Genomic DNA, 26,904 nt, shown 5'->3' with positions numbered 1-26,904 from the left:
AGCTGCGCCTTGGCCTCTCCTTTTAGATTTTTCTCTGCACACACACTCCTACATACTTTTCCAAGCTTTTCTACAACTTTTCCCTCACCCCTTTTGAGAAAATTTCTTTTCCACTCACTTTCTTACTTGTTGTTCATCTAAGTTTGGGGTTGGGAGAGAGCATCATTGATGGGGTTGAGTTTTTCAAAGCACTAAAGCAGGATTTTTCTTATTTATATAATTTTTGTTTAGGGTTTGATGTACTCAATTGGAAACTTTATCTGTTATGATGGTTTGCTGATGATTGTGATTGTTTAATAAGTAATGCCTGAATGATGCTTTGATATAGATTGATGTTGAGATATGCACATTACATGCTTATACAGGTGGTTCACAAGCTTTGTGAACAAATGCAAGTTATTATGATTGTAATTGTGATATTAAGCAGGATGTGTATGTCAAATGTGAATGAGCTTATATGTGAGGTTTTGAGCTCCAGAGTTATTACTTTGAGTGTTATTACTTTGGAAGCATGAATAACTTTGCGCAGGTTTTCTATGATTGAATTACTTGCTTGTTTGCATTATATGATCAAGGCCGTTTGCTGGAAACCCTTATATTAGCCAAATTGCATGAAATTAGCCACTAAAAGAGAACACTTTGTGTTCTATCCTTTGAACCCCTAGCCTTGAACATGATTTGAAAACCCTTACTGAAAAGCTTTACCTTGAGTTAAGTAGAAAATATTTTGTGGTATTGATAAATGTTCAAGTTTGGGGTTGTTGGAAAATAGAAAGGGAAATTGAAAGCATTGAGCTAAGAGCTAAGAAATAAGAATGTGAAAAGAAAAGGAAAAAGAGAAAGAAAAGAAAAGAAAAAGCAAAGCTCAATGCAAAGGAAAGTTGGGAAAAGTAAGAATAATTGTGTTTATATGATTCTCTTAACTTAAGGGTTTTTGTGATCTAGAAAAACCAATTTTCTTGTTAGCCCAGCCACATTATAAGCCATTGAAAACGTCCTTGATGGAAGCAACTCCAAGCTTCAAGAATGGAGCAGCTCCTTGGACAGAATGACGCAGCGGACTGGTTGGATGAATGGCAAACGAAGGTGCACACCAGGTGTTCGATGGAAGGTTTGGTGCGGTTTTGGAGGTGTGTTTGCAGTGTTTCTAGCTCAGACAACCTTCCAAGAGGGAAGGAAGCTAGAGATAAGTGTGCTAAGAAGGCACAAGTCAATGAACTTGAAGAAGAAGTGGCTGGAACCAATTCAACAGCATTTCTTTATTCAATTCAAGTTGAGTTTACAAGTGATGAAGCTCTCTTTTATAGGAGAAGATGAGCTTGGAAGTGTGCAAGGAAAGCTACTGAATTATGCTAATTACATGTGCTGAAAACTAATGAACGTGAGTTGCACTTTTCACGTGGGAAGCATGGATAATGTGCTACAATTGAAGATGGCTCACGATGTGGCTTGTGTTCCACGTGAAAGCAAGTAAAGTGTGCTTCAAAGTAAAGAAGAGCCATGGCTGAATGTGTTGCATATGGAAAGTGTGGAAAACATGCTTCATGGCTGGTTGCAACATACATTCCTTCTTGATTCCTTTGTTTCCTCTTTGCTTGGCAACTCTCCTAGGAACTTTCCAACCTTTATTGTCCTACAAACAATGTAAATGGAATTAGTTAAAGAGAACATGCTAAGACTTTAGAAAGAAAAGATTAAGTCCTTTATTCAACTTCCCTTTCTTGGTCTTAGAGTAAAGTTGATACTTCTTTGGATGGGAAGTCCCTAAAGGGGTTGCCATCATTCCTTCCCTCTTTAAAAACGATTTGTCCTCAAATCTGGAAGAAAGAAAGAAGCACAACTTTGGTTTTTATGTTCCTCCGGGGTCAAAAATATATCTACAAAAGATTGCAAAAATGAGTTTGATGAAGAAGATGTAAACAAAGATAAGAAGGCAAAAGAAAAGTCTTGTATTTTTGAAAAATATTTTATGAAAATAAGTTTTGGAAAAATGGAGAATTCCATAATCCCAAGTTATTTGATTGTTATCTTGAGTTACTTGTTTACACAAGGGTAACATTAACTCAAGTTTTGAATTGCCATATTTGGAAAATGATTGCACAAAATATGGGATGGCAATTGATTTAAAAGAAAAATTAATAATGGAAGAGTGCACAATAATGGGAAAAGAAGTAAAGAATGAGAACCCTTCCCTTTTAGGTTCCATGGTAATGGTAAGAGTAGGAGTTGCCAGTATTAGCAAGAGCTCCTTCTCTTTACTTTCCTCTACTTTCTTCTTTTCTTCTTCTCTTTGCTTTTCCTCTTTCCTTCTCTCTCTTTCCTTTCTCTCTTCTTCTTTTCTCTCTCTTTCTTGTCTCTCTTCTTCCTTTCTCTCTTCTTCTTTTCTCTCTCTATTTCTTCTTTGTTCTTCTTCTCTCTCTTTTTCTTGTCTCTCAACATCTTTTTGTAGTTTTAATTCTATCTGCTTAACTTGCAGCTCCTTAAGTTTAATCTTAAATTCTAGTTCTCTAATAAGGAAACCATTGTCATTTAAGCTTTCAAGAAATGTTTTTCCATCTTGAATGTAAGCTCTCAGTAATTGTAGGTTTCTCTTAATAGTTGAAGGCACAAACTCTTTTCTCATGCAAGATTTTAATTCAGACCAATTATGAATGGGAGATTTTCTACCTATCCTAACATGATATTGTCTCTCATCCCACCACTCTCTTGCATGCTTTTCAAATCTAGATGTGTAGAGACTAAGGACATAAGATTCACTATTGCTAGAATGGAAATAGGATTCAGGTTTACTTTTTCTAGCAATAAATGGATGCATGTCATTAATGTCCTTTTCCCAAGCTAGGTATGTTAAAGCACCAATATCCACACCAAAGTATGGAATATTTGCCCTAGCTTGTTTATACAATTCATTCTCAATCCGATCAAATTCATGAAAGGAACAAGTCCTTCTTCTAGCTTCATCAAGTTTTCTTTTAATTTCTTTGAAACTAATGGGTTGATCAAAACTAGAAGACCAAGAGGACCTATATGAACAAGAAGACGGATAGGAAGTATAACAAGACATCAAAACGTTTTTTTAGATTTTTGTGAAGGATTTCTAGAAAGATTCTAGAGGTTAAATTAACCAAATAGCTCCCAAGAAGGAGAGGTGAGTCACAATGGACAAGCTTAAGAACCTTGTCCTTCCTAGCCAGAGTGTCTTTGGTTGTTTCTTACCTTAGTTTCTAGGTAGAAATCTTTCAAAAGCTTTTTAAATGCAAGAATGTTGTGCACCTAGAAACCAAATGAAGGTTTATCTATATGAAACGCGCTCCTAAGTACCATGGAGACTTAAAACATAAAAGTCAACAAGCAAAGTAAAGTAAAGCAAATGGAAATGAATGAGACACGGTCCTAAGTGAAAGTCCAAATGACACTTGGAGCCACTTGACACACTTTCACACTGAGAAGTGGAAACTAAACTATTACAATGTTGTATGGTGCACTTGGAATTGCTTGAAAAGCATTTTTCCAAGTCACTTTAAGTTGAAAATGAACACAAAATTGAAAGAAATTACAAAGGTTCCGTGATACCAAGCCAAATTTACAATTCAATGTTGGTACAATGAAATAAAGCCAAGTGTGGCTGCTAGTTCAGATTGGTTGAGGACCAAAGGTGATGTGTTTTTGCTGCTGAAATGGTTACTGGACCAGCAATGTTAAAGTGCTCTTGGAGTCCCAGCTTGAAACCCTTTTAACACCTCATCCACTTCCTAAGAAGCTACCCTATTGGAGCAAGGAATCTAAGGTAAAACAGCTGCACCAATTCGTCACAGCACCCAAAACAAACACCAAACCAGTCAACAAACAAATCAGCTGCTGCACCAGTTTTAATTTTCGCAGACCAGTTTTTGGGCAGAAAATAGAAGCCAAACAAGTTGAATTCAAGTGAATTTAAGCTTTGAAACACAGGAGGGACACTAAAGGAACCTAGGAGAGGAACTAGAACAGATTAAACAAGCAAGAAAAAACTCAAAACAATAATGAAATTGTGTGCTTCGAAACTGTTTGATAAAATTCAAAACTGTTTGACAAAATGCCACAAAGAACAACAGATTTTGTGTTTCTGGTTTTTGACCTTTCAAATCTGGATTGCAGGGTTTAAATTGCTTTTTATGATTGCTATACACTTGGATAAGCATATAAATGTAATTGGAAACTTAAACCCAGCTTTTGCCAATCCAAAAATGAAAATTAGAATATGGCTAATGCCAAACAACACAAAAAAAGCATTCTGCACCAGAAAAGTGATGTGAAAATGGTGCTTTGAGATGCAAAAATGAGTTGCAATGGTTTTATGGCAGAACTAATGGTTCAAGCAACTTTATATGCTTAAATTGAAGGTGTTCAAACTGTCAAACAGCAAGGAAAAGGACCACACCCGAAACTCACTGGTCCACTTACAAAAAAATAAGCAAATCAATGGTTGGAAACTGATTTTGCAGTGCTGGTGTAAAATTGACCAAATGAACAATAACTACAAGTTTCAAAAGGTAAAATACACCTGCACCAATGTTGAAACTGCACTGAAACAGCCAAATGCTCCAAATCACAGGTTGAGTTGCTAATTATGAAGCATTTTGAAGCAAAAACTGGACCAGAATCAAGAAAGCAATAGAACAACGTTGGCTGGCACAATCAAAGTTATAAGGAAGTCCTAAATGACTAGATCTAGCTATAGAATATGAGCTAGCAGAATTGAAGCACCTAATACCAAACAAAGACTACAAGCACGGTGCAAAAAGCTTGGTAAAAACTTTAACAATATTGTTTTGATGCATTTTGAAACAACTCAAATATGATTTCCACAAATCAGTGGTTAATCTGAATTGAAACAACTTGAACCAAGTTTAGAAACTTCAAACAAACTTGCAGCAAGGTTCAGAGACACAAGAACTTGCCAGAAACAGTGTGGTCAACATCAAACCAGAAATGCAATTTGCTGTTGAAGTTAAAAACAGATTATGAGGAACTCAACCACTCATTTTGCTTTTCTTTGATGCATATGAGTTGCAATAGCGTTAAACACTTTCAAAAACAGTAGACAAACGTGCACAAGGCTTGAAACCACAAGAAATCAGGACAGAAATAACATTGACCACATCAAACCAGAAATTAAGTTTTGATGCAGAATTGTGAAATAGTGAAGAATTTTGATGCAGATTTTTGAAACTGGAAACAAAGATTGCACTGCTAGTAGATCCAATGATCAAAGCTGGACATTAAGCCATTGCTTATATGATCAACATATAGCTAGCCAATGCATTGAACACACTTAAACAACAAGAGATAATGCTGGAACAGAAGTAAACCAATTAGACAGTGAAAAACAACAAACACTTGCACAAAACTAGACAAAACTTGGAATGATGATTAAGCTGGATTCAAACGAAAATTAAAGAAGTTGCACCGATTAAAATGGAAAACAAACACTAAGGAACAGTGTATGAACACAAACATCCATAGCAAACACGAAATTAAACCATAGAAGTGAGAAAAAAAAATTCAAAAAGTGACAAACACTAGAATAGCACATGACAGAAGTGAGATATGACTGAAAAAGTGACTTATCTCTTGGAGACTTGCGTGGAGAACTGATGGACAATTTTATGAGCACCAAAATATGATGTCACAAACTTGTTTTTCAATCGGCAAGTATGACCGAATCGTTCAAGTAATAAACTTGGTAAGACCAAGTATCGTTCTTCCCAAAGGACTCACGGCCTAGTTTAGTTATGTGATTTCTTGATTAGCTAAGACTTAAACACGAAATATTTGGAGTTTAATATGCAAGACAGAAAATAAACATGTATGCATGAAGTTTTGATCAATGGCTAAAACAAAATACACACACTTTCAATGGAATATATTAATGAATATGTTTTTGGGGGTCAATTTCATCTTATCCACTCTCATATATTTTAGGAATTCAACATTCAAATCATCATTGTTAATGCCACTCTCTAAAGTACCTTTCTAGAAGGCTTCTCCCCAATCACGAGTTCATACAATTCCTAGCATTCCTAATGATCAGTTCATAAGTGCAGGAGCTTAACGACAACCAATATCATATTGGGAGAAATTCCCCGGATCTAGACTTCCCCGTACGTTCCCGTATCGACAAAACCAATAATCATGCATCGAATGAGTTAAACAATGCAAGCATTAAGCAAAGAGGAAAAACCCTAACTAATGATGAAAGAAAGCATAAATCTTAGATTAAGATGCAAGCATAAATTCCATATATGAGAGCTTCAAAAGATTACATTGATTCCCCAACAAACATACAGAGTTTAGTTCACCATATTCATGGTGAACCTAGATGAACAATAATGAAAGAATGAAAGAATAAACCCAATAAAGGTGAAGAGGTAGCCTGAGCATCCAAGATCCTCCTTCAAAGGGGTGGAAGAGAGAGTGTTTGCCTCGTTTCTGCCAAAGATACAAACCCTAGGACGTCCTAAAGCTTATATACTATTCTAAAATTACAAAAAATCTAAGCCCAAGCCCATAAGTGTGCCGCTCAGCGGTAAAGTACCGCTCAGCGGTGAGTGCGCGTCTCTTTTCTTCCCCTCAGCGGCCATTTTGCCCCTCAGCGGACCTCCCGTGACCTTCTGAGTGCCGCTCAGCGGTAAAGTGCCGCTGAGCGGTGCCTTCGGCTTCTCCTTTTGCACTCTTTTATTCCTTTTCTGATTCCATCTCTCTCATTTTTCACTTCTTTCACTAAATTCACCTTAAAACCTGCACAAAAACACTGAAATCAAGCATAAACCTGTCCAGCTCTCTGATTTCTGAAAATATGGATAAAAGTATGATTTCAAGCTAGTTTTTAAGTCTAAAGGTTGCTTTTAGTATCAATTTTAAGCATGAAAATAACAGTTTTTCAACTGTTATCACAACCCCAAACTTAGAACTTTGCTTGTCCTCAAGCAAACAAGATGTAACTCAATCTTCCATCAATCCATATAATGGTTCACCACATTCAAAAATCCTTCTTTCAAGACAAGTAAATACTCAATTTAGCTCATCATCAAGACTTCAATCAAGATGTGCACATGCTTTTAGTGATCACTCAAACACATACTATCCAACAAATGCTATTTTCATGAATGATCAATTAACTAAGAAAAGATGTTCTTATGTGTTCATGGAATGTATCCTCACTAGATAAAGTGTTTCACTCAAACACACAAGTGTATAGGAGATATTCACTCATTCACTCTACTATTACAATATCACATGAATCAACTTTGCCTTTCATTTAACCACAATCAAAAACACTTATCAGCAAGCATCATCACAAGGACTTTTCTATGGCTTATAACGTGGCTGGGCTAACAAGAAAATTGGTTTTTCTAGATCACAAAACCCTTGAGTTAAGAGAAACATATAAACACAATCATTCTTATTTATTCCCAACTTTCTTTTGCATTGAGCTTTGCTTTTTCTTTTCTTTTCTTTCTCTTTTTCTTTTTCTTTTCACATACTTAATTCTTAGCTCTTAGCTCAATGCTTTCAATTTCCCTTTCTATTTTCCAACAACCCCAAACTTGAACATTTGTTAATACCACAAAATATTTTCTATTTAACTCAAGGTAAAGCTTTTCAACAAGGGTTTTCAAATCATGTTCAAGGCTAGAGGTTCAAAGGATATAACACATAGTGTTCTCTTTTAGTGGGCTCAATTTATGAATTTGGCTAATAGAAGGGTTATCAACAAATGGCCTTGATCATATGATGCAAACAAGCAAGTAATTCAATCATAGAAAACTTGGGCAAAGTCATTCATGCTTTCACAGTAATAGTATTCAACAATAATTACTCTGGAGCTCAAAACCTCACATATAAGCTCATTCACATTCCACATATAACATCCTGCTTAGAATCATAATCACAATCATAAACCCTTGCATTTGTTCACAATGCTTGTGAACCACCTGTATAAGCATATAATGTGCACATTCTCAACATCAATCAATATCAAAGCATCATCAGGCATTACTTATCAAACAACAATCATAAGCAAACCATCATAACAAACAAAATTTCCAATTGAGTACATCAAACCCTATTCTACAAACATAACTGATTGATAAAACAAATCCTACTCTAGTGCTTTGAAAAACTCAGCCCCATCAATGATGCTCTCTCCCAACCCCAAACTTAGATGGAAAACTAGTGAGCAAGTGAGTGAAAGGAAGATTTTCTCAAGAGGGGTGAGGAAAAAGTTGTAGAAAACCTTGGAAAAGTATGTAGGAGTGTGTGCATAGAAGAATCTAAAAAGAGAGGCCAAGGCGCAGCTTAGGGTAAAAAATACCCCAAATGGGCTCAGGTTCCGCTGAGGGGCAACCCAAGCCCCTTCTGCGATACTACCGCTCAGCGGTAGTTTGCAGCTCAGCGGCACTTGCGGGAAGTGCTCTCCTTCTTAGCTTGACCTAGATGCATCCTAAACATACCCCTTATTGGCTCCCTGCAATAAAATTCTCAAATCACTCATGCACAACCCTATTATGCAACTAAAGCAGGATCAAAACAAAAATTATACAGAAAAATTAATCAACTGGGTTGCCTCCCAGGTAGCGCTTGTTTAACGTCACGAGCCTGACCCAAAATCCTCCAGCACCCTTCAGTAGATGCAAATCTTTCTTACCAACACCCATCAGTAGGTGTATACAAACATAGTATCCTTCAGTAGATACTCTTCCGCCTAACATCCATCAGTAGATGTAAACCCTGCAACACACTTATAACAAAAACAAAAATACCCAAAAGTTCAAAATTACATCACCAAACCAAAAATTAAAAGTTCTTAAATCACTGGGTTGCCTCCCAGCAAGCGCTCTTTTAACGTCACTAGCTTGACCCAATAAAGCTCATGTTCCATCTTCTTTTTCTTCTTTCTACTGAACTTCTTCAGAAATTTGATCAAACCAGGAACCTGTTGCAGTGTCTCAATCATAGGAACTTTAATCTCCAATTTCTTGAAGATTTCCATGAAGCACTTAAATTTCTTTTCCTTCCTATGATACTTCTTTGGATGAGGAAGAGGTTTTTCATATGATTCTTTCTTTTTTTCTCTCGTCCTCTTTTTCTTTTCTCTCACTTTCTTTTTTTCTTTTCTTTTTCTACTCACCTTCTCAATCTTCACACAAATTTTCTCTTCGTCTTTCTCTTCTCTCTCTTTTCTCTCTTCTTTTTCCAACTCAACTTTTTCAACATTTACACTCACTAGCTCTTAACACTCTTCCCTGGGGTTAACCTCAGTATTAGCCCCAAAATCCGTGTCAGGCCTTTCTTCCAACTGCTTGGTAATCTGCCCCATTTGAATCGTCAAGTTCTTAATAGCAGCTTCAGTGCTCTTTTGAGAAGATTCAGTTTTCTGCATAAATTGATTAAGAGTTTCTTCCATCTTTACGAACCTTTCATTAAATGCAGAAAACTGTTGCCATAAAGTTGGTTGTTGTTGTTGCTTGTTGAATTGCCCATTTTGTCCAGCCTGCCCATTCTGCCCTTGACCAATGCTTGGGTGTGGTTTCAACCCTTGATTGAAGTTCCCTTGTCGGTACGGAAACTGGTTGGCCATTAAGTTCACATCTTCCAAAGCTTCTGCTGGAAAGGCACACTAACCATTTATATGGTCACCTCCACAAAATTCACACAACTGTGATTGAACCTGTGCAACAGTCTTTAACTCTTTTGGCAGTTGTTCAAGTATCTTTGTGAGATTCTCCAATTGTTGAGTTATTAACTTGTTCTGAGCTATCAAGGCATAATTGGATTGCAACTGTAGAACTCCTTTTTGTTGAATAGGAGCTCCTCTTTCACTGTTCCACTTATGGTCATTAGTAGTCATGTTTTCAATTATTTCTGTGGCTTCCTCTGGAGTCTTCCATTTAATATTGCCTCCAGCTGAGGCGTTAAGCATCATCATGGTTTGTGAACCAAGACCTCCAAGGAAGATTAGGACTACTTCTCCTTCGTCAAATCCATGCGTGGGAGTCTTTCTTAATAGATTTTTGTACCTGTCCCATGCGTGACCTAGTGTTTCCTCCATGCCTTGTCTAAATGAAGAGATCTCTTGCTTCCCTTTGTTGATTTTAAAGCTTTGTTGCTGGCATTGTTGTTGTGGTTGGTTCTCAAATTGTCCGGCAGCTTGCCAAAATTGGCTTTGATCCATGCTTGAGTGAGGTTCCCACCATTGGATGAGATTACTTTGGTAGAATTGAGTGCCCATATAGTTAAATTCTTGACCAAATTGCATCCTGCAAACATTAGGCACAAAACTCTAGGAAATATTTGTTAGCACAAAAAGATAGAGAAAAAATCAAAGGATATAATTGAAAAGATAAGAAGATAGGAAACAGAAAATAAAATAAAATAAAATAAAATAAAAACAGAAAAATAAAATAAAATAAAAACAGAAAAATAAAATAAAATAAAAATAGAAAAATAAAATAAAATAAAATAAAATAAAATAAAATAAAATAAAAACAGAAAAAATAAAAACAGAAATTCAAATTTAAAGTCAAAGATAATCAATAATCACACAAATTAACTAGTTAAACCACGAGTCCCCGGCAGCGGCGCCAAAAACTTGATGGACAATTTTATGAGCACCAAAATATGATGTCACAAACTTGTTTTTCAATCGGCAAGTATGACCGAATCGTTCAAGTAATAAACTTGGTAAGACCAAGTATCGTTCTTCCCAAAGGACTCACGGCCTAGTTTAGTTATGTGATTTCTTGATTAGCTAAGACTTAAACACGAAATATTTGGAGTTTAATATGCAAGACAGAAAATAAACATGTATGCATGAAGTTTTGATCAATGGCTAAAACAAAAGACACACACTTTCAATGGAATATATTAATGAATATGTTGTTGGGGGTCAATTTCATCTTATCCACTCTCATATATTTTAGGAATTCAACATTCAAATCATCATTGTTAATGCCACTCTCTAAAGTACCTTTCTAGAAGGCTTCTCCCCAATCACGAGTTCATACAATTCCTAGCATTCCTAATGATCAGTTCATAAGTGCAGGAGCTTAACGACAACCAATATCATATTGGGAGAAATTCCCCGGATCTAGACTTCCCCGTACGTTCCCGTATCGACAAAACCAATAATCATGCATCGAATGAGTTAAACAATGCAAGCATTAAGCAAAGAGGAAAAACCCTAACTAATGATGAAAGAAAGCATAAATCTTAGATTAAGATGCAAGCATAAATTCCATATATGAGAGCTTCAAAAGATTACATTGATTCCCCAACAAACATACAGAGTTTAGTTCACCATATTCATGGTGAACCTAGATGAACAATAATGAAAGAATGAAAGAATAAACCCAATAAAGGTGAAGAGGTAGCCTGAGCATCCAAGATCCTCCTTCAAAGGGGTGGAAGAGAGAGTGTTTGCCTCGTTTCTGCCAAAGATACAAACCCTAGGACGTCCTAAAGCTTATATACTATTCTAAAATTACAAAAAATCTAAGCCCAAGCCCATAAGTGTGCCGCTCAGCGGTAAAGTACCGCTCAGCGGTGAGTGCGCGTCTCTTTTCTTCCCCTCAGCGGCCATTTTGCCCCTCAGCGGACCTCCCGTGACCTTCTTAGTGCCGCTCAGCGGTAAAGTGCCGCTGAGCGGTGCCTTCGGCTTCTCCTTTTGCACTCTTTTATTCCTTTTCTGATTCCATCTCTCTCATTCGTCACTTCTTTCACTAAATTCACCTTAAAACCTGCACAAAAACAACTAAATCAAGCATAAACCTGTCCAGCTCTCTTATTTATGAAAATATGGATAAAAGTATGATTTCAAGCTAGTTTCTAAGTCTAAAGGTTGCTTTTAGTATCAATTTTAAGCATGAAAATAACAGTTTTTCAACTGTTATCAAGAACCTGGCTCTTGATGCCAAATGATGGAAGCAACTCCAAGCTTCAAGAATGGAGCAGCTCCTTGGACAGAATGACGCAACGGCCTAGTTGGATGAATGGCAAACGAAGGTGCACACCAGGTGTTCGATGGAAGGTTTGGTGCGGTTTTGGAGGTGTGTTTGCAGTGTTTCTAGCTCAGACAGCCTTCCAAGAGGGAAGGAAGCTAGAGATAAGTGTGCTAAGAAGGCACAAGTCAATGAACTTGAAGAAGAAGTGGTTGGAACCAATTCAACAGCATTTCTTTATTCAATTCAAGTTGAGTTTACAAGTGATGAAGCTCTCTTTTATAGGAGAAGATGAGCTTGGAAGTGTGCAAGGAAAGCTACTGAATTATGCTAATTACATGTGCTGAAAACTAATGAACGTGAGTTGCACTTTTCACGTGGGAAGCATGGATAATGTGCTACAATTGAAGATGGCTCACGGTGTGGCTTGTGTTCCACGTGAAAGCAAGTAAAGTGTGCTTCAAAGTAAAGAAGAGCCATGGCTGAATGTGTTGCATATGGAAAGTGTGGAAAACATGCTTCATGGCTGGTTGCAACATACATTCCTTCTTGATTCCTTTGTTTCCTCTTTGCTTGGCAACTCTCCTAGGAACTTTCCAACCTTTATTGTCCTACAAACAATGTAAATGGAATTAGTTAAAGAGAACATGCTAAGACTTTAGAAAGAAAAGATTAAGTCCTTTATTCAACTTCCCTTTCTTGGTCTTAGAGTAAAGTTGATACTTCTTTGGATGGGAAGTCCCTAAAGGGGTTGCCATCAGTCCTTGTGATGATGCATGCATGTGAATTTATTTGATCGTGGTTAAGTGAAAGGCAAAGTCAATTCATGTGTCACTGTGATAGTAGAGTGAATGAGTGATTACCTCTTATACACTTGTGTTTGAGAGAAACACTTTACCTAGTGAGGAAATATTCCATGAGCACATGAACATCCATGCTTAGTTGATTGATCATTCATGAAAAATAGCATTTGTTGGATACTAAGTGATTTTGTGAACACCCAAAGCATGTGCATGTCTTGATTGAAATCTTTGTCATGAGTTTAATTGAAGTTTTTACTTATCTTGAAAAGAGGATTTTTGAATGAATGAACCATTGTACAGATTGGTAGAAGATTGAGTTACATTTTGTTTGCTTGAGGACAAGCAAAGTTCTAAGTTTGGGGTTGTGATAACAGTTGAAAAACTATTATTTTCATGCTTAAATTTGATACTAAAAGCAACCTTTAACACTTAGAATTTAGCTTGAAATCATGCTTTTGGTTATATTTTTAGAAATAAGAGAGCTGGATAGGTTTATGATTGATTTCAGTGTTTTATGCAGGTTTTAAGGTGAATTTGGTGAAAGAAGTGAAGAAGGATAGAAATGGAATCAGAAAAGACATCAAAAAGTACAAAAGGAGAAGCCGCAACCACTGCGCAACGACAGTTTACCGTTGAGCGGCACTCAGAAACCCACGTTGGCTCCGCTAAGGGGTGCAAAGGCCGCTGAGGGGAGGAAACCAACTCACGTACTTACCGCTGAGCGGCACTATTTTCGGCTTGGGCCTAATTTTCTGTATTATTACGAACAATATATAAGCTTTAGGTGTTCCTAGGGTTTGTATCTTTGGTGGGACGAAGCAAACACTCTCTTTTCCATCCCTTTGAAGGAAGATCTTGGATGTTCAGGCTCCCTTTTCACCTTTCTAGGGTTTTATCTTCCATTCTTTCATTATTATTCATCTAGTTTCGCCATGAATATGGTGAACTAAACCTTGTATTGTTGTTGGGGAATCAATGTAGTCTTGTGAAACTCTTATATATGGAATTAATGTTTTAACATCTTATTTTAAGATACATGCTTTCTTTCATCATTAGTTAGGGTTTTTCCTCTTTCTTAATGCTTGCTTTGTTTAACTCATTCATTGCCATGATCATTGATTTTGTCAATATGGGAACATACGGGGAGATCTAGATCCGGGGAATTTTTCCCTATAGCATATTGGTTTCCTTTAAGCTCCTGCACTTCAAAACTAATTACTAGGAATGCTAGGAATTGTATGAACTCGTAATTACGGATATGCCTTCTTGACAAGGTAATTTAGAGAGTGGCATTAACATTGATGAAAAGATTGATGAATTCCTAAAGTATATGAGAGTGGATAAGATGAAATTGATAACCCCAACAACATACTCATCCATATCATTCGTTACGTGTTTGTTTTACTCTTCTTACCATTGATCAAACTCATGCATACATGTTTAATTACTGTCTTTTGCATTAAAAAACTACAATCAATCGTTCACAAGTCTTAAATAATCAACAAATCAGATAACTAACAAGGCCGTGAGTCCTTTGGGAAAACGATACTTGGTCTTACCTAGTTTTATTACTTGATACGATTCGGTCACACTTGCCGAGGGTTAAACAAGTTTGTGGCGCCGTTTTTCGGTGTTCATAAATTTGTCATCATGTGTCCATATCACTAAAACCAATAATCATGACATCGAATGAGTTAAACAATGCATGCTTTGAGCAAAGAGGAAAAACCCTAACTAATGATGAAAGAAAGCATGTATCTCAAATAAGATGTTTAAACACAAATTCCATATATGAGAGTTTCACAAGATTACATTGATTCCCAACAACAAGAAGAGTTTTAGTTCACCATATTCATGGTGAAACTACATGAACAATAATGAAAGAATGAAAGATAGAACCGTAGAAAGATGAGTAGGTAGCCTTAGCATCCAAGATCTTCCTCCAACGGGTAGAAAGGTGTGTGTGATAACAGTTGAAAAACTGTTATTTTCATGCTTAAAATTGATACTAAAACCAACCTTTAGACTTAGAAACTAGCTTGAAATCATGCCTTTTATCTATATTTTCAGAAATAAGAGAGCTGGACAGGTTTATGCTTGATTTCAGTGTTTTTGTGCAGGTTTTAAGGTGAATTTAGTGAAAGAAGTGAAGAAGGAGAGAGATAGAATCAGAAAAGGAATCAAAGAGTGCAAAAAGAAGAAGTCGAAGTCACCGCTCAGCGGCATTTTTACCGCTGAGCGGCACTCAAGAGGTTGCGGGAGGTCCGCTGAGGGGCAAAATGGCCGCTGAGGGGAGAAAACGAGACGCGCAATCACCGCTGAGCGGTATTTTACCGCTGAGCGGCACTTTAATGGGCTTGGGCTTGACTTTTTGTAATTTACGAATGATATATAAGCTTTAGGGGTTCCTAGGATTGGGTATCTTTGGCAGAAACGAGGCAAACACTCTCTCTTCCACCCCTTTGAAGGAGGATCTTGGATGCTCAGGCTACCTCTTCACCTTTATTGGGTTTATTCTTTCATACTTTCTTTGTAATTCATCTAGGTTCACCATGAATATGGTGAACTAAACTTTGTATGTTTGTTGGGGAATCAATGTAATCTCTTGAAGCTCTCATATATGGAATTTATGCTTGCATCTTAATCTAAGACTTATGCTTTCTTTCATCATTAGTTAGGGTTTTTCCTCTTTGCTTAATGCTTGCATAGTTTAACTCATTCAACGCATGATTATTGGTTTTGTCGATACGGGCACGTACGGGGAAGTCTAGATCCGGGGAATTTCTCCCAATATTATATTGGTTGTCGTTAAGCTCCTGCACTTATGAACTAATCATTAGGAATGCTAGGAATTGTATGAACTCGTGATTAGGGAGAAGCCATCTAGAATGGTACTTTAGAGAGTGGCATTAACAATGATGATTTGAATGTTGAATTCCTAAAATGTATGAGAGTGGATGAGATGAAATTGACCCCCAACAACATATTCATTCATATATTCCATTGAAAGTGTTTATCTTTTGTCTTTGCCATTGATCAAACTTCATGCATACATGTTTATATTTTTTTCGTCTTGCATATAAAAATCCAAATATTTCGTTTGTAAGTCCTAGCTAATCAACAAATCACATAACTAAACTAGGCCGTGAGTCCTTTGGGAAGAACGATACTTGGTCTTACCAAGTTTATTACTTGAACGATTCGGTCATACTTGCCGATTGTGAAACAAGTTTGTGACATCACATTTTGGTGCTCATAAATTTGTCCATCAAGTTTTTGGCGCCGTTGCCGGGGACTCGTGGTTTAACTGGTTAATTTGTGTGATTATTGATTATCTTTGACTTTAAATTTGAATTTCTGTTTTTATTTTTCTGTTTTTATTTTATTTTATCTTATTTATCTTTTTAGATTAGATTAGATTTTATTTTTATTTTATTTTATTTTTTAGATTAGGTTAGATTTTATTTTTTAGATTAGGTTTTATTTTATTCTATCTTATTTGATTCTATCTTCTAAATCTTTTTATCTTCTGAATATATATCTTCTTCTATATCTTTTTGTGCTAACAAATCTTTTCTAGGGTTTTGTTTTCTTGTGTATGCAGGAAGCAATTCAAACTAGGTGTAAGAAAACAACAGAACCACTTCTTGAAGGTCTAGAAGAGAGTAGAAGGAGGAGAAGAATCAGAACGTCCAGAGAACTTTTCCCTTCTCCAGAAACTCTCTTACAATCATCACCACAAGGTTCTGTTCATAGCACAGGAAGTATGGAGAACAATAATGCTAGAAGAACTCTTGCAGATTACACTAATATTGCTGGACCTCAACACTTTAACAGCATAGCTAGACCTAGAGTCAATGCAGCCAACATGGAGGTCAAGCCAGCATTAATTCAACTGGTGAAGAGTAATCAATTTAATGGGTTATCTCACGAAAGCCCATATGAGCACCTTACTACCTTTAATGAGATCTGCAACACGGTCAAGATTAATGGGGTGCCAGACGAAGCTATCAAACTTAGCTTGTTTCCTTTCTCATTGGGAGGCAATGCTAAGCTTTGGTTGAATTCTTTTCCAGAAGAAAGTTTCACAGAGTGGGAAGCAGTGGTCACAAAATTTTTAAACAAGTACTTCCCACAATCTAAGGTGACTAAAGGTAAGCAAGAGATTTCTTCATTCAAGCAGGGCATGGAAGAATCACTGGGGCATGCATGGGACAGGTATAAAAGCTTGTTACGTAAAACTCCCACGCATGGTCTTGAAGATCAAGAAGTAGTCTTAACTTTCCTTGGAGGGCTTGGTTCACAAACCAAGATGATGCTGGACGCCTCAGCAGGAGGCAATATTAAATGGAAGACTCCAGAGGAAGCAACTGAAATTATAGAAAACATGGCTACTAGTGATAATGAGCTGCACAGTGAGAGAGGAGCTTCTATGCAACAAAAAGGGGTTCTTCAATTACAAACACATGATGCCTTGCTAGCTCAGAATAAAATTCTAACTCAACAGCTGGAGACTCTGACTAAAACTTTGGCTCAATTACCTAAAGAGTTGAAATCTGCTGCACAGGTACAAACCCAGTTGTGCGAATTATGTGGAGGTGATCATGTCAATGGTCAGTGTGCTTTTCCAGTGGAAGCCGTGGAGGATGTTAATTTCATGGCTAATCAATTTCCATACCGTCAAGGGAATTATAATCAAGGGTGGAAACCACATCCAAGCATTGGCCAAGGACAAACTGGGCAAGCTAATCAATATAATAAGCAGCAGCAGCAACCAACCTTGTGGCAACAGTTATCTATGCTTAATGAAAGACAAACAAGGTTGGAAGAAACTCTTCAGCAATTCATACAGAAAACAAAATCTTCTCAAAAGAGCACTGAAGCTGCTATAAAGAAATGGGAGATTCAAATGGGTCAGATTACCAAGCAATTGGAAGAAAGGCCAAATAGAAATTTTGGGGCTAATACTGAGGTTAACCCCAGAGAAGAGTGCAAAGTGGTAAAGAGTGTTAATGAAGAGATAATTGAGTTAGAAGAAGGAGAAACAGAAGAAAGAAGAGAAGTAGAAAGAAAGAACACTTTTCCTTTTCCAACAAATCAAGAGAAACAAATGGACTTCACAGAGTTATTCAGAATGGTGGACAATGACGCACCTTGGGAACAAATTCTACAGAAAATTGCAGTATACACAAAATCAGATGAAGGAACCTCTACAAAGAAGAGACGTAGAGATGTTGAGGAAGAAAAGTGTATAACTGTTAAGAAAGAGTCATTCCCTCCTAAAGCACCAGATCCAGGTAGTTTTTCTATCCCTTGTACTATAGGGAAGAAAAAGGTAAAGAAAGCTCTCCTTGATTTAGGTTCAAGTGTTAACTTGATACCTTATTCTTTACTGGAGCAAATTGGCAATGTTAAAGTGAAACCTGTAAAGGTTAATCTAGTAATGGCCGATGGATCTTCAAAGGAGCCATGTGGGATTGCAGAGGACATTATAGTTTGTGTTGGCAAACTTCAGTTTTTAGCAGACTTTGTGGTGATGAAAATGGAGACCGAGAAGTTACCTATCATACTTGGAAGACCGTTTATGAAAACGGCCAGGGCCATCATAGATGTACATGAAGGTATAGTAGTGCTTCAGGACAGAGAGGAGAGAGTGGTGGTGGATGTCTTCAAAGATGAGACGCAAGCAAAGGAGGAAGAGGCTAGTTATAAAGCTGCATTTCGAGATGCACCCATGACTAGACATAAAGAAGAAGATCTTGAGGTTTCAGGTAACCATTGTTTGTTGTTTCAGGTACCCAAGGAAGAGGAGATTGGAAGAGGAGAAGAAATTCCTAGAGACTGGAAGAAAAGAAGACTCCAACTTGGCATACCAGTAAGAATCAAGAACAAGTTGTGGGTTGTGAAGGGCTTTAAAGAGAAGGAGATGATAGAGATAGAGTCTCCATATTCTAGAAGAACCAAGACAGTCCAAAGGAAGCAGTTGAGAAGTTGGTGGAATGATTACATCAACTATAAAGAAGATGGAACTTGAACTTTATTGGGTCAAGCTAAGGACGTTAAAAGAGCGCTTGCTGGGAGGCAACCCAGTGATTGACAAACTTTGGATTTTGATTTTAGTTTTATAATTTTTAACCTGTGGACATTATTTTGTAAATATTTTGTTGGATTCAGCATCTACTGAAGGATGCTAGGTGGTTAAGTATCTACTGAAGGATACTAGGTTTGTAACACCTACTGATGGGTGTTAGTGAGAAAATTTTGTACCTACTGATGGGTGCTGGTAAGTTTGAAACACCTACTGATGGGTGTTGGTGGATTTTGGGTCAGGCTCGTGACGTTAAACAAGTGCTACCTGGGAGGCAACCCAGTTGATTGATTGTTTCTGTTTGTTTATTTTAGTTAGGATTCGCATAAGCATTTTTAACATTGAATTGCAGGGAACCCATGAGGGGCATGTAGGGAAGACACGTAGGTTAAGAAAAGAAGGAGAGGAGCACATCACGAAAGTGCCGCTGAGCGGTACTCTCGCAGATTGGGCTTTAGTTCCCCTTAGCGGGACCCGAACCCATTAGGGTATTTTTAAACCCTAAGCTGCGCAAAGTCTTATACTTTCTGGCTTTTCTCTGCATAAACACTTCCACACATCTTCTCCTAGGTTTTCCACATCTTTTCACTCTTACCTCTTAAGAAAAAATTCTCTTCCACTCACTTTTTCACTAGTGTGCCATCAAAGTTTGGGGTTGGAAGAGAGCATTCTAGCTTGGAAGCATTCTCATTGCATCTAGTATCTCCACCCAAGTAAGTAAAATGCATTTTGTTCATTCTAGGGTTCTTGAATTTGAATGTGATTGTCAAAGCATGAATATTTAGGGGTTTTGATTTCTATGCATGATTTGATGATATATTTGATGTTTGAACCGATTAAACTGCATGATCATGAACTAGAAAACTGAAAATTGCATTTGGGTGGAGTTAGGACAGCTTTAAAATAGGTTTTTCAAAAATCTGCAGAGTTACCGCTGAGGGGTAATCTGCCGCTGAGCGGCACTCTGCCAGATTTGGTTTTTCTGAGTTTTTGTGTGTTGGACTGTGGCACTGGTGGCGCTGAGGGGAAATTCTGGCCCTCAGCGGTGGTTTAGCTTCGAAAGGAGTTGTGTTCTGTGTTTCACTAATGATTAACATCATGTTCTGTGGTTTTGTTTGTGTTTTGAATGTAGGAATGGCATCTTCATCAGGAAAAAGATTGAAAACCATGGCAACCAAGAGAAAGGAAAAGGAACCAGAGCAACCCCATTCTGGCAGGTTCCTCTCTAGGAAACATGAGAAGCACTTTAGGGTGGTTCAGGACAGGAGACTTCTGATGGAGAGAAAGGTTGGAATGATACCTAACTTCGCTCCTCAATTTGGAGAGCAAGTGTTAGGGAATGATTGGGGAAAGCTAGCCACTTATCCTGCACCTGCCAACATAGCTGTGGTGAAGGAATTTTACACCAATGCAAAGAAGATTGGTGATTATCCAGCTGAGAATTATTTGGGCTATGTCAGAGGCCATGCTATCAGGTATGATCCTGATTCTATCAACAACTTCCTGGATACTGTGTGGGCTGGTGAGCAATGTCAGTTTGCTCTTTGCATGGAGGAAGGTGCTGATTTTGAAGATGTGGAGAGAGTGTTATGTATACCTGGAGGACACTTCCAAAGGAATAGATCTGGCTCAGTGGTTAACATTAGGAGGACAGATTTGACTCCTCTTGCAAAATATTGGATGGCATTTTCTCATGCCAACATTCAGCCATGTTCACATGTGTCAGATATTACTCTCAGCAGGGCACTATTCATCTACTGTGCTATCAGAAATTTGAATGTTAATATTGGGCAGGTGATAGCTGATGAAATTAGTGTATGTGCTAATGATAACAGTTGAAAAACTGTTATTTTCATGCTTAAAATTGATACTAAAAGCAACCTTTAGACTTAAAAACTAGCTTGAAATCATGCTTTTATCTTTATTTTCAGAAATAAGAGAGCTGGACAGGTTTATGCTTGATTTCAGTGTTTTTGTGCAGGTTTTAAGGTGAATTGAGTGAAAGAAGTGAAGAAGGAGAGAGATAGAATCATAAAAGGAATCAAAGAGTGCAAAAGGAGAAGCCGAAGTCACCGCTCAGCGGCATTTTACCGCTGAGCGGCACTCAAGAAGTTGCGGGAGGTCCGCTGAGGGGCAAAATGGCCGCTGAGGGGAAGAAAGGAGACGCGCAATCACCGCTGAGCGGTACTTTACCGCTGAGCGGCACACTTATGGGCTTGGGCTTGAATTCTTTGTAATTTTAGAGTAGTATATAAGCTTTAGGACGTCCTAGGGTTTGTATCTTTGGCAGAAACGAAGCAAACACTCTCTCTTCCACCCCTTTGAAGGAGGATCTTGGATGCTCAGGCTACCTCTTCACCTTTATTGGGTTTATTCTTTCATTCTTTCATTGTAATTCATCTAGGTTCACCATGAATATGGTGAACTAAACTTTGTATGTTTGTTGGGGAATCAATGTAATCTCTTGAAGCTCTCATATATGGAATTTATGCTTGCATCTTAATCTAAGACTTATGCTTTCTTTCATCATTAGTTAGGGTTTTTCCTCTTTGCTTAATGCTTGCATTGTTTAACTCATTCTATTGCATGATTATTGGTTTTGTCGATACGGACACGTACGGGGAAGTCTAGATCCGGGGAATTTCTCCCAATATTATATTGGTTGTCGTTAAGCTCCTGCACTTATGAACTAATCATTAGGAATGCTAGGAATTGTATGAACTCGTGATTAGGGAGAAGCCATCTAGAATGGTACTTTAGAGAGTGGCATTAACAATGATGATTTGAATGTTGAATTCCTAAAATGTATGAGAGTGGATGAGATGAAATTGACCCCCAACAACATATTCATTCATATATTCCTTTGAAAGTGTTTATCTTTTGTCTTTGCCATTGATCAAACTTCATGCATACATATTTAATTTTCGTCTTTTGCATATAAACTCTAAATATTTCGTTTGTAAGTCCTAGCTAATCAACAAATCACATAACTAAACTAGGCCGTGAGTCCTTTGGGAAGAACGATACTTGGTCTTACCAAGTTTATTACTTGAACGATTCGGTCATACTTGCCGATTGTGAAACAAGTTTGTGACATCATATTTTGGTGCTTACAAATTTGTCCATCAAGTTTTTGGCGCCGTTGTCGGGGACTCTGGTTTAACTGGTTAATTTGTGTGGTTATTGATTATCTTTGACTTTACTTTTGAATTTCTGTTTTTATTTTTTCTGTTTTTATTTTATTTTATTTTATTTTATTTTTCTGTTTTTTATTTTATTTTATTTGATTAGGTTAGATTATATTTTATTTTATTTTATTTTATCTTTTAGATTAGGTTAGATTTTATTTTTTTAGATTAGGTTTTATTTTATTCTAACAAATCTTTTCTAGGGTTTTTTTTTCTTGTGTATGCAGGAAGCAATTCAAACTAGGAGTAAGAAAACAACAGAACCACTTTTTGAAGGTCTAGAAGAGAGTAGAAGGAGGAGAAGAATCAGAACGTCCAGAGAACTTTTCCCTTCTCCAGAAACTCTCTTACAATCATCACCACAAGGTTTTGTTCATAGCACAGGAAGTATGGAGAACAATAATGCTAGAAGAACTCTTGCAGATTACACTAATATTGCTGGACCTCAACACTTTAACAGCATAGCTAGACCTAGAGTCAATGCAGCCAACACGGAGGTCAAGCCAGCATTAATTCAACTGGTGAAGAGTAATCAATTTAATGGGTTATCTCACGAAAGCCCATATGAGCACCTTACTACCTTTAATGAGATCTGCAACACGGTCAAGATTAATGGGGTGCCAGACGAAGCTATCAAACTTAGCTTGTTTCCTTTCTCATTGGGGGGCAATGCTAAGCTTTGGTTGAACTCTTTTCCAGAAGAAAGTTTCACAGAGTGGGAAGCAGTGGTCACAAAATTTTTAAACAAATACTTCCCACAATCTAAGGTGACCAAAGGCAAGCAAGAGATTTCGTCATTCAAGCAGGGCATGGAAGAATCACTGGGGCATGCATGGGACAGGTATAAAAGCTTGTAACGTAAAACTCCCACGCATGGTTTCAAAGAAGAAGAAGTAGTCCTAACTTTCCTTGGAGGGCTTGGTTCACAAACCAAGATGATGCTGAACGCCTCAGCAGGAGGCAATATTAAATGGAAAACTCCAGAGGAAGCAACTGAACTTATTGAAAATATGGCTACTAGTGACAACGAACTCAATATTGAAAAAGGAGATCCTAGTCAGAAGGAGTTGTTACAACTAAATGAGGCCTTGCTTATCCAAAATAGAATTATCTCTCAACAGCTTGAAGAAGTAACCATGAAACTTTCTCAAATACCACAGGAAGTACAACAGGTTTCAATGGTTCAAGAGCACAAAAAATGGCAGATGCAATCTACTCCAGTTGAGAAAACAACAACGCTTGAAGAGACTTTCCAGAGATTCTTAAAGACAAATGCGTCTTATTGTCATAATGTGGATGCTGCATTTAAAAAAATGGAGGTCTATGTTGAGAGAATAGTTGACGAAATGAAACATGATAATCTTGGAAAGGAATGTAAAACTGTTGTGACTAGAAGTGGTAGAGTGTTAGAGGAGAAAAAAAAGAGAGAAAGGAGAAAGAAAATGAGAGTGAGAGTGAAAAAGAAACATGTGAGTGGAAAGAAAGAGTTGAGAGAGAGAAAAAGAAAAAAGAAGAAGAGGAGAGGAGAGAAAAAAATGAGAGAGAAGAGAGACAGAAAGAAAAAGAGTATGAAAAGCCACTTCCTTATCCAAAGGGTTATTCAAGGAAGGAGAAAGAAAAGCAGTTGGAAAGATTCATGGAGCTGTTTAAGAAGTTGGAGATCACTATACCATTCTCTGAAGCATTGCAACAGATGCCAGCATATGCAAAATTCTTGAAGGAACTTCTCACAAAGAAACACAAGTACATTGAGAAGGAAACTATAAATATACAGGGCAATTGCAGTGCAATCATACAGAAACTACCTCCTAAACTTAAAGACCAAGGAAGCTTCACCATTCCATGCACCATAGGAGATGTGAAAGTTGGAAGAGCATTGATTGATTTGGGAGCTAGCATTAATTTAATGCCGCTATCCATGTGCAGAACAATTCAGGGGCTGGAAATTAAACCAACCAGAATGGCTCTTCAATTGGCAGACAGGTCTCTTAAATATCCATATGGAGTGGTTGAAGATGTTCTAGTGAAGGTTGACAAATTTGTATTTCTAGTAGATTTCATTGTGATGGAGATGGAAGGAACTAGTGATGTTCCTCTTATTCTTGGGAGACCTTTTATGAAGACTGCTAGAGTTTTGATTGATGTAGAGAGTGGTAAGCTTAAACTGAGAGTTGATGATGAAGAAGTCACTTTTGATGTATCTAAGGCCATGACGTATCCAAATGATGACAAAGCATGCTTTCAATTTGATGAACTTGATGAAGTTTGTATGGTTCAAGAAAGAATGGTGCGTAACATTTCTCCATTGGAAAAAACGCTCATTGATGCATGTGAAGATTTGGATGAAGGAGAAGAGAAATTGATTGATGAATGTCTGATGGACTTGGAAACATTGAAAAAGGGTCCAGACGAAGATCCAATATTCGAAACAATTGATAAGGAAGAAACAATCAAAGCACAGTCTCCAGAACTAAAAAGATTGCCATCACATTTGAAATATGTGTTTTTAGAAGAGGATGGAACAAAGCCAGTCATTATCAGTAACTCTTTATCTTTACAAGAAGAAGAGCAGTTGATAGAAATTCTGAAAGCCAACAAAGAAGCAATTGGGTGGTCAATATCAGATCTCAAAGGTATTAGCCCAACTTATTGCATGCACAAGATTTTTATGGAAGAATACTATAAACCAAGTGCTCAACCGCAGAGAAGGTTAAATCCTGTTATGAAGGAGGTGGTCAGAAAAGAAGTGTTGAAACTGCTAGAAGCTGGTATCATCTATCCAATCTCTGACAGTGAATGGGTGAGTCCAGTACAGGTGGTGCCAAAGAAAGGTGGGATGACAGTATTTATAATGATAAGAATGAACTTATTCCCACTCGGACAGTTACTGGCTGGCGTATGTGCATTGATTACAGGAAGCTGAATAAAGCTACTAGGAAAGATCATTTTCCTCTTCCTTTCATGGATCAAATGTTAGAAAGGTTATCAGGGCAGGCTTTCTATTGTTTTCTAGATGGATATTCTGGATATAATCAAATTGTGGTAGATCCAAAAGACCAGGAGAAGACGGCTTTTACTTGTCCTTTTGGTATCTTTGCATATAGAAAGATGCCTTTTGGATTATGTAATGCTCCAGCTACGTTTCAGAGGTGTATGCAGGCAATCTTTGCTGATCTTTTAGAAAAATGCATTGAAGTATTCATGGATGACTTCTCAGTTTTTGGAAACTCCTTCCAAAGATGTTTAGCTAATTTGAACATTGTCCTCAAAAGATGTGTTCAGACAAATCTGGTTTTGAATTGGGAGAAATGTCATTTCATGGTAACTGAAGGAATTGTATTGGGGCACAAAATCTCTGCTAAAGGAATTGAGGTAGACAAAGCTAAAGTAGAAGTTATTGAGAAACTACCTCCACCAACAAATGTAAAGGGGATTAGAAGTTTCCTTGGTCATGCTGGGTTTTATAGAAGATTTATCAAAGATTTCTCAAAAATTGCTAAACCATTGAGTAATCTCTTGATGAAGGATGCTCTTTTTGTGATGAATGAAGATTGCCTGAAAGCTTTTGATATATTGAAGCAGAAGCTAGTGTCAGCTCCAGTAATTGCAGCACCAGATTGGAATCAAAATTTTGAATTAATGTGTGATGCAAGTGATTATGCAATAGGAGTTGTCCTCGGCCAAAGGAAAGAACAAAAGTTTCATCCAGTTTATTATGCTAGCAAGGTGCTGAATGATGCTCAATTGAATTATGCTACCACAGAGAAAGAGTTTCTTGCCATTGTATATGCTTTAGAGAAATTTAGACCTTATCTTATTGGGTCTAAGGTGATTGTCTATACAGATCATGCAGCTATTAAATATTTGTTGACAAAACCAGATTCTAAGCCACGTCTGATCAGATGGGTACTACTGTTGCAAGAATTTGATGTAGAAATCCGTGATAAGAAAGGAAGTGAGAACTTAATTGCCGATCATTTGTCACGGTTAGTCAACAATGAGGTCACTAGCAAGGAGCCTGAAATCTGGGAATCTTTTTCAGATGAATCACTCATGTATATTCAGCAGAGGCCCTGGTTTGCTGATATGGCAAATTTCAAAGCTGCAAGAGTCATGCCGGAAGATTTAACTTGGCAACAGAGAAAGAAATTTCTGCATGATGCCAAGCAGTTTGTGTGGGACGATCCATATTTGTTCAAAATTGGAGCAGATAATCTTCTGAGGAGATGTGTTACAAATGAAGAAGCAGAAGGAATTCTCTGGCATTGTCATGATTCACCTTATGGAGGACATTTTAATGGAGAAAGAACAGCAGCAAAAGTCCTTCAGTCAGGATTCTATTGGCCAACTTTATTTAAAGACGCTCATAATCATGCTAGGAATTGTGACAAATGTCAAAGAGCAGGGACAATCACTAAACGTCATGAGATGCCTTTACAAGGTATTTTAGAGGTTGAGGTTTTTGATTGTTGGGGTATTGACTTTGTTGGACCCTTTCCTCCATCTTTCAACAATGAATATATTCTGGTAGCAGTGGATTATGTGAGTAAATGGGTGGAAGCATTGGCTTGTCCTAAAAATGATGCTAGTGATAACAGTTGAAAAACTGTTATTTTCATGCTTAAAATTGATACTGAAAGCAACCTTTAGACTTAAAAACTAGCTTGAAATCATGCTTTTATCTTTATTTTCAGAAATAAGAGAGCTGGACAGGTTTATGCTTGATTTCAGTGTTTTTGTGCAGGTTTTAAGGTGAATTGAGTGAAAGAAGTGAAGAAGGAGAGAGATAGAATCATAAAAGGAATCAAAGAGTGCAAAAGGAGAAGCCGAAGTCACCGCTCAGC

General features: G+C 37.4%; 1 pseudogene; it reads left to right on the top strand.

Moving 5' to 3' along the window:
* The window catches only part of LOC128193739 (uncharacterized), a 45,213-nt pseudogene that overhangs the window by 4,671 nt on the left and 13,638 nt on the right, over window positions 1–26,904 (top strand).

The sequence above is a fragment of the Vigna angularis genome, chromosome 8, assembly GCF_016808095.1.
Source record: "Vigna angularis cultivar LongXiaoDou No.4 chromosome 8, ASM1680809v1, whole genome shotgun sequence".
In the NCBI taxonomy this organism is placed as follows: domain Eukaryota; kingdom Viridiplantae; phylum Streptophyta; class Magnoliopsida; order Fabales; family Fabaceae; genus Vigna; species Vigna angularis.
Note: the sequence above shows the minus strand (reverse complement) of the source record. Positions and strands in the feature narration are given on the sequence as shown.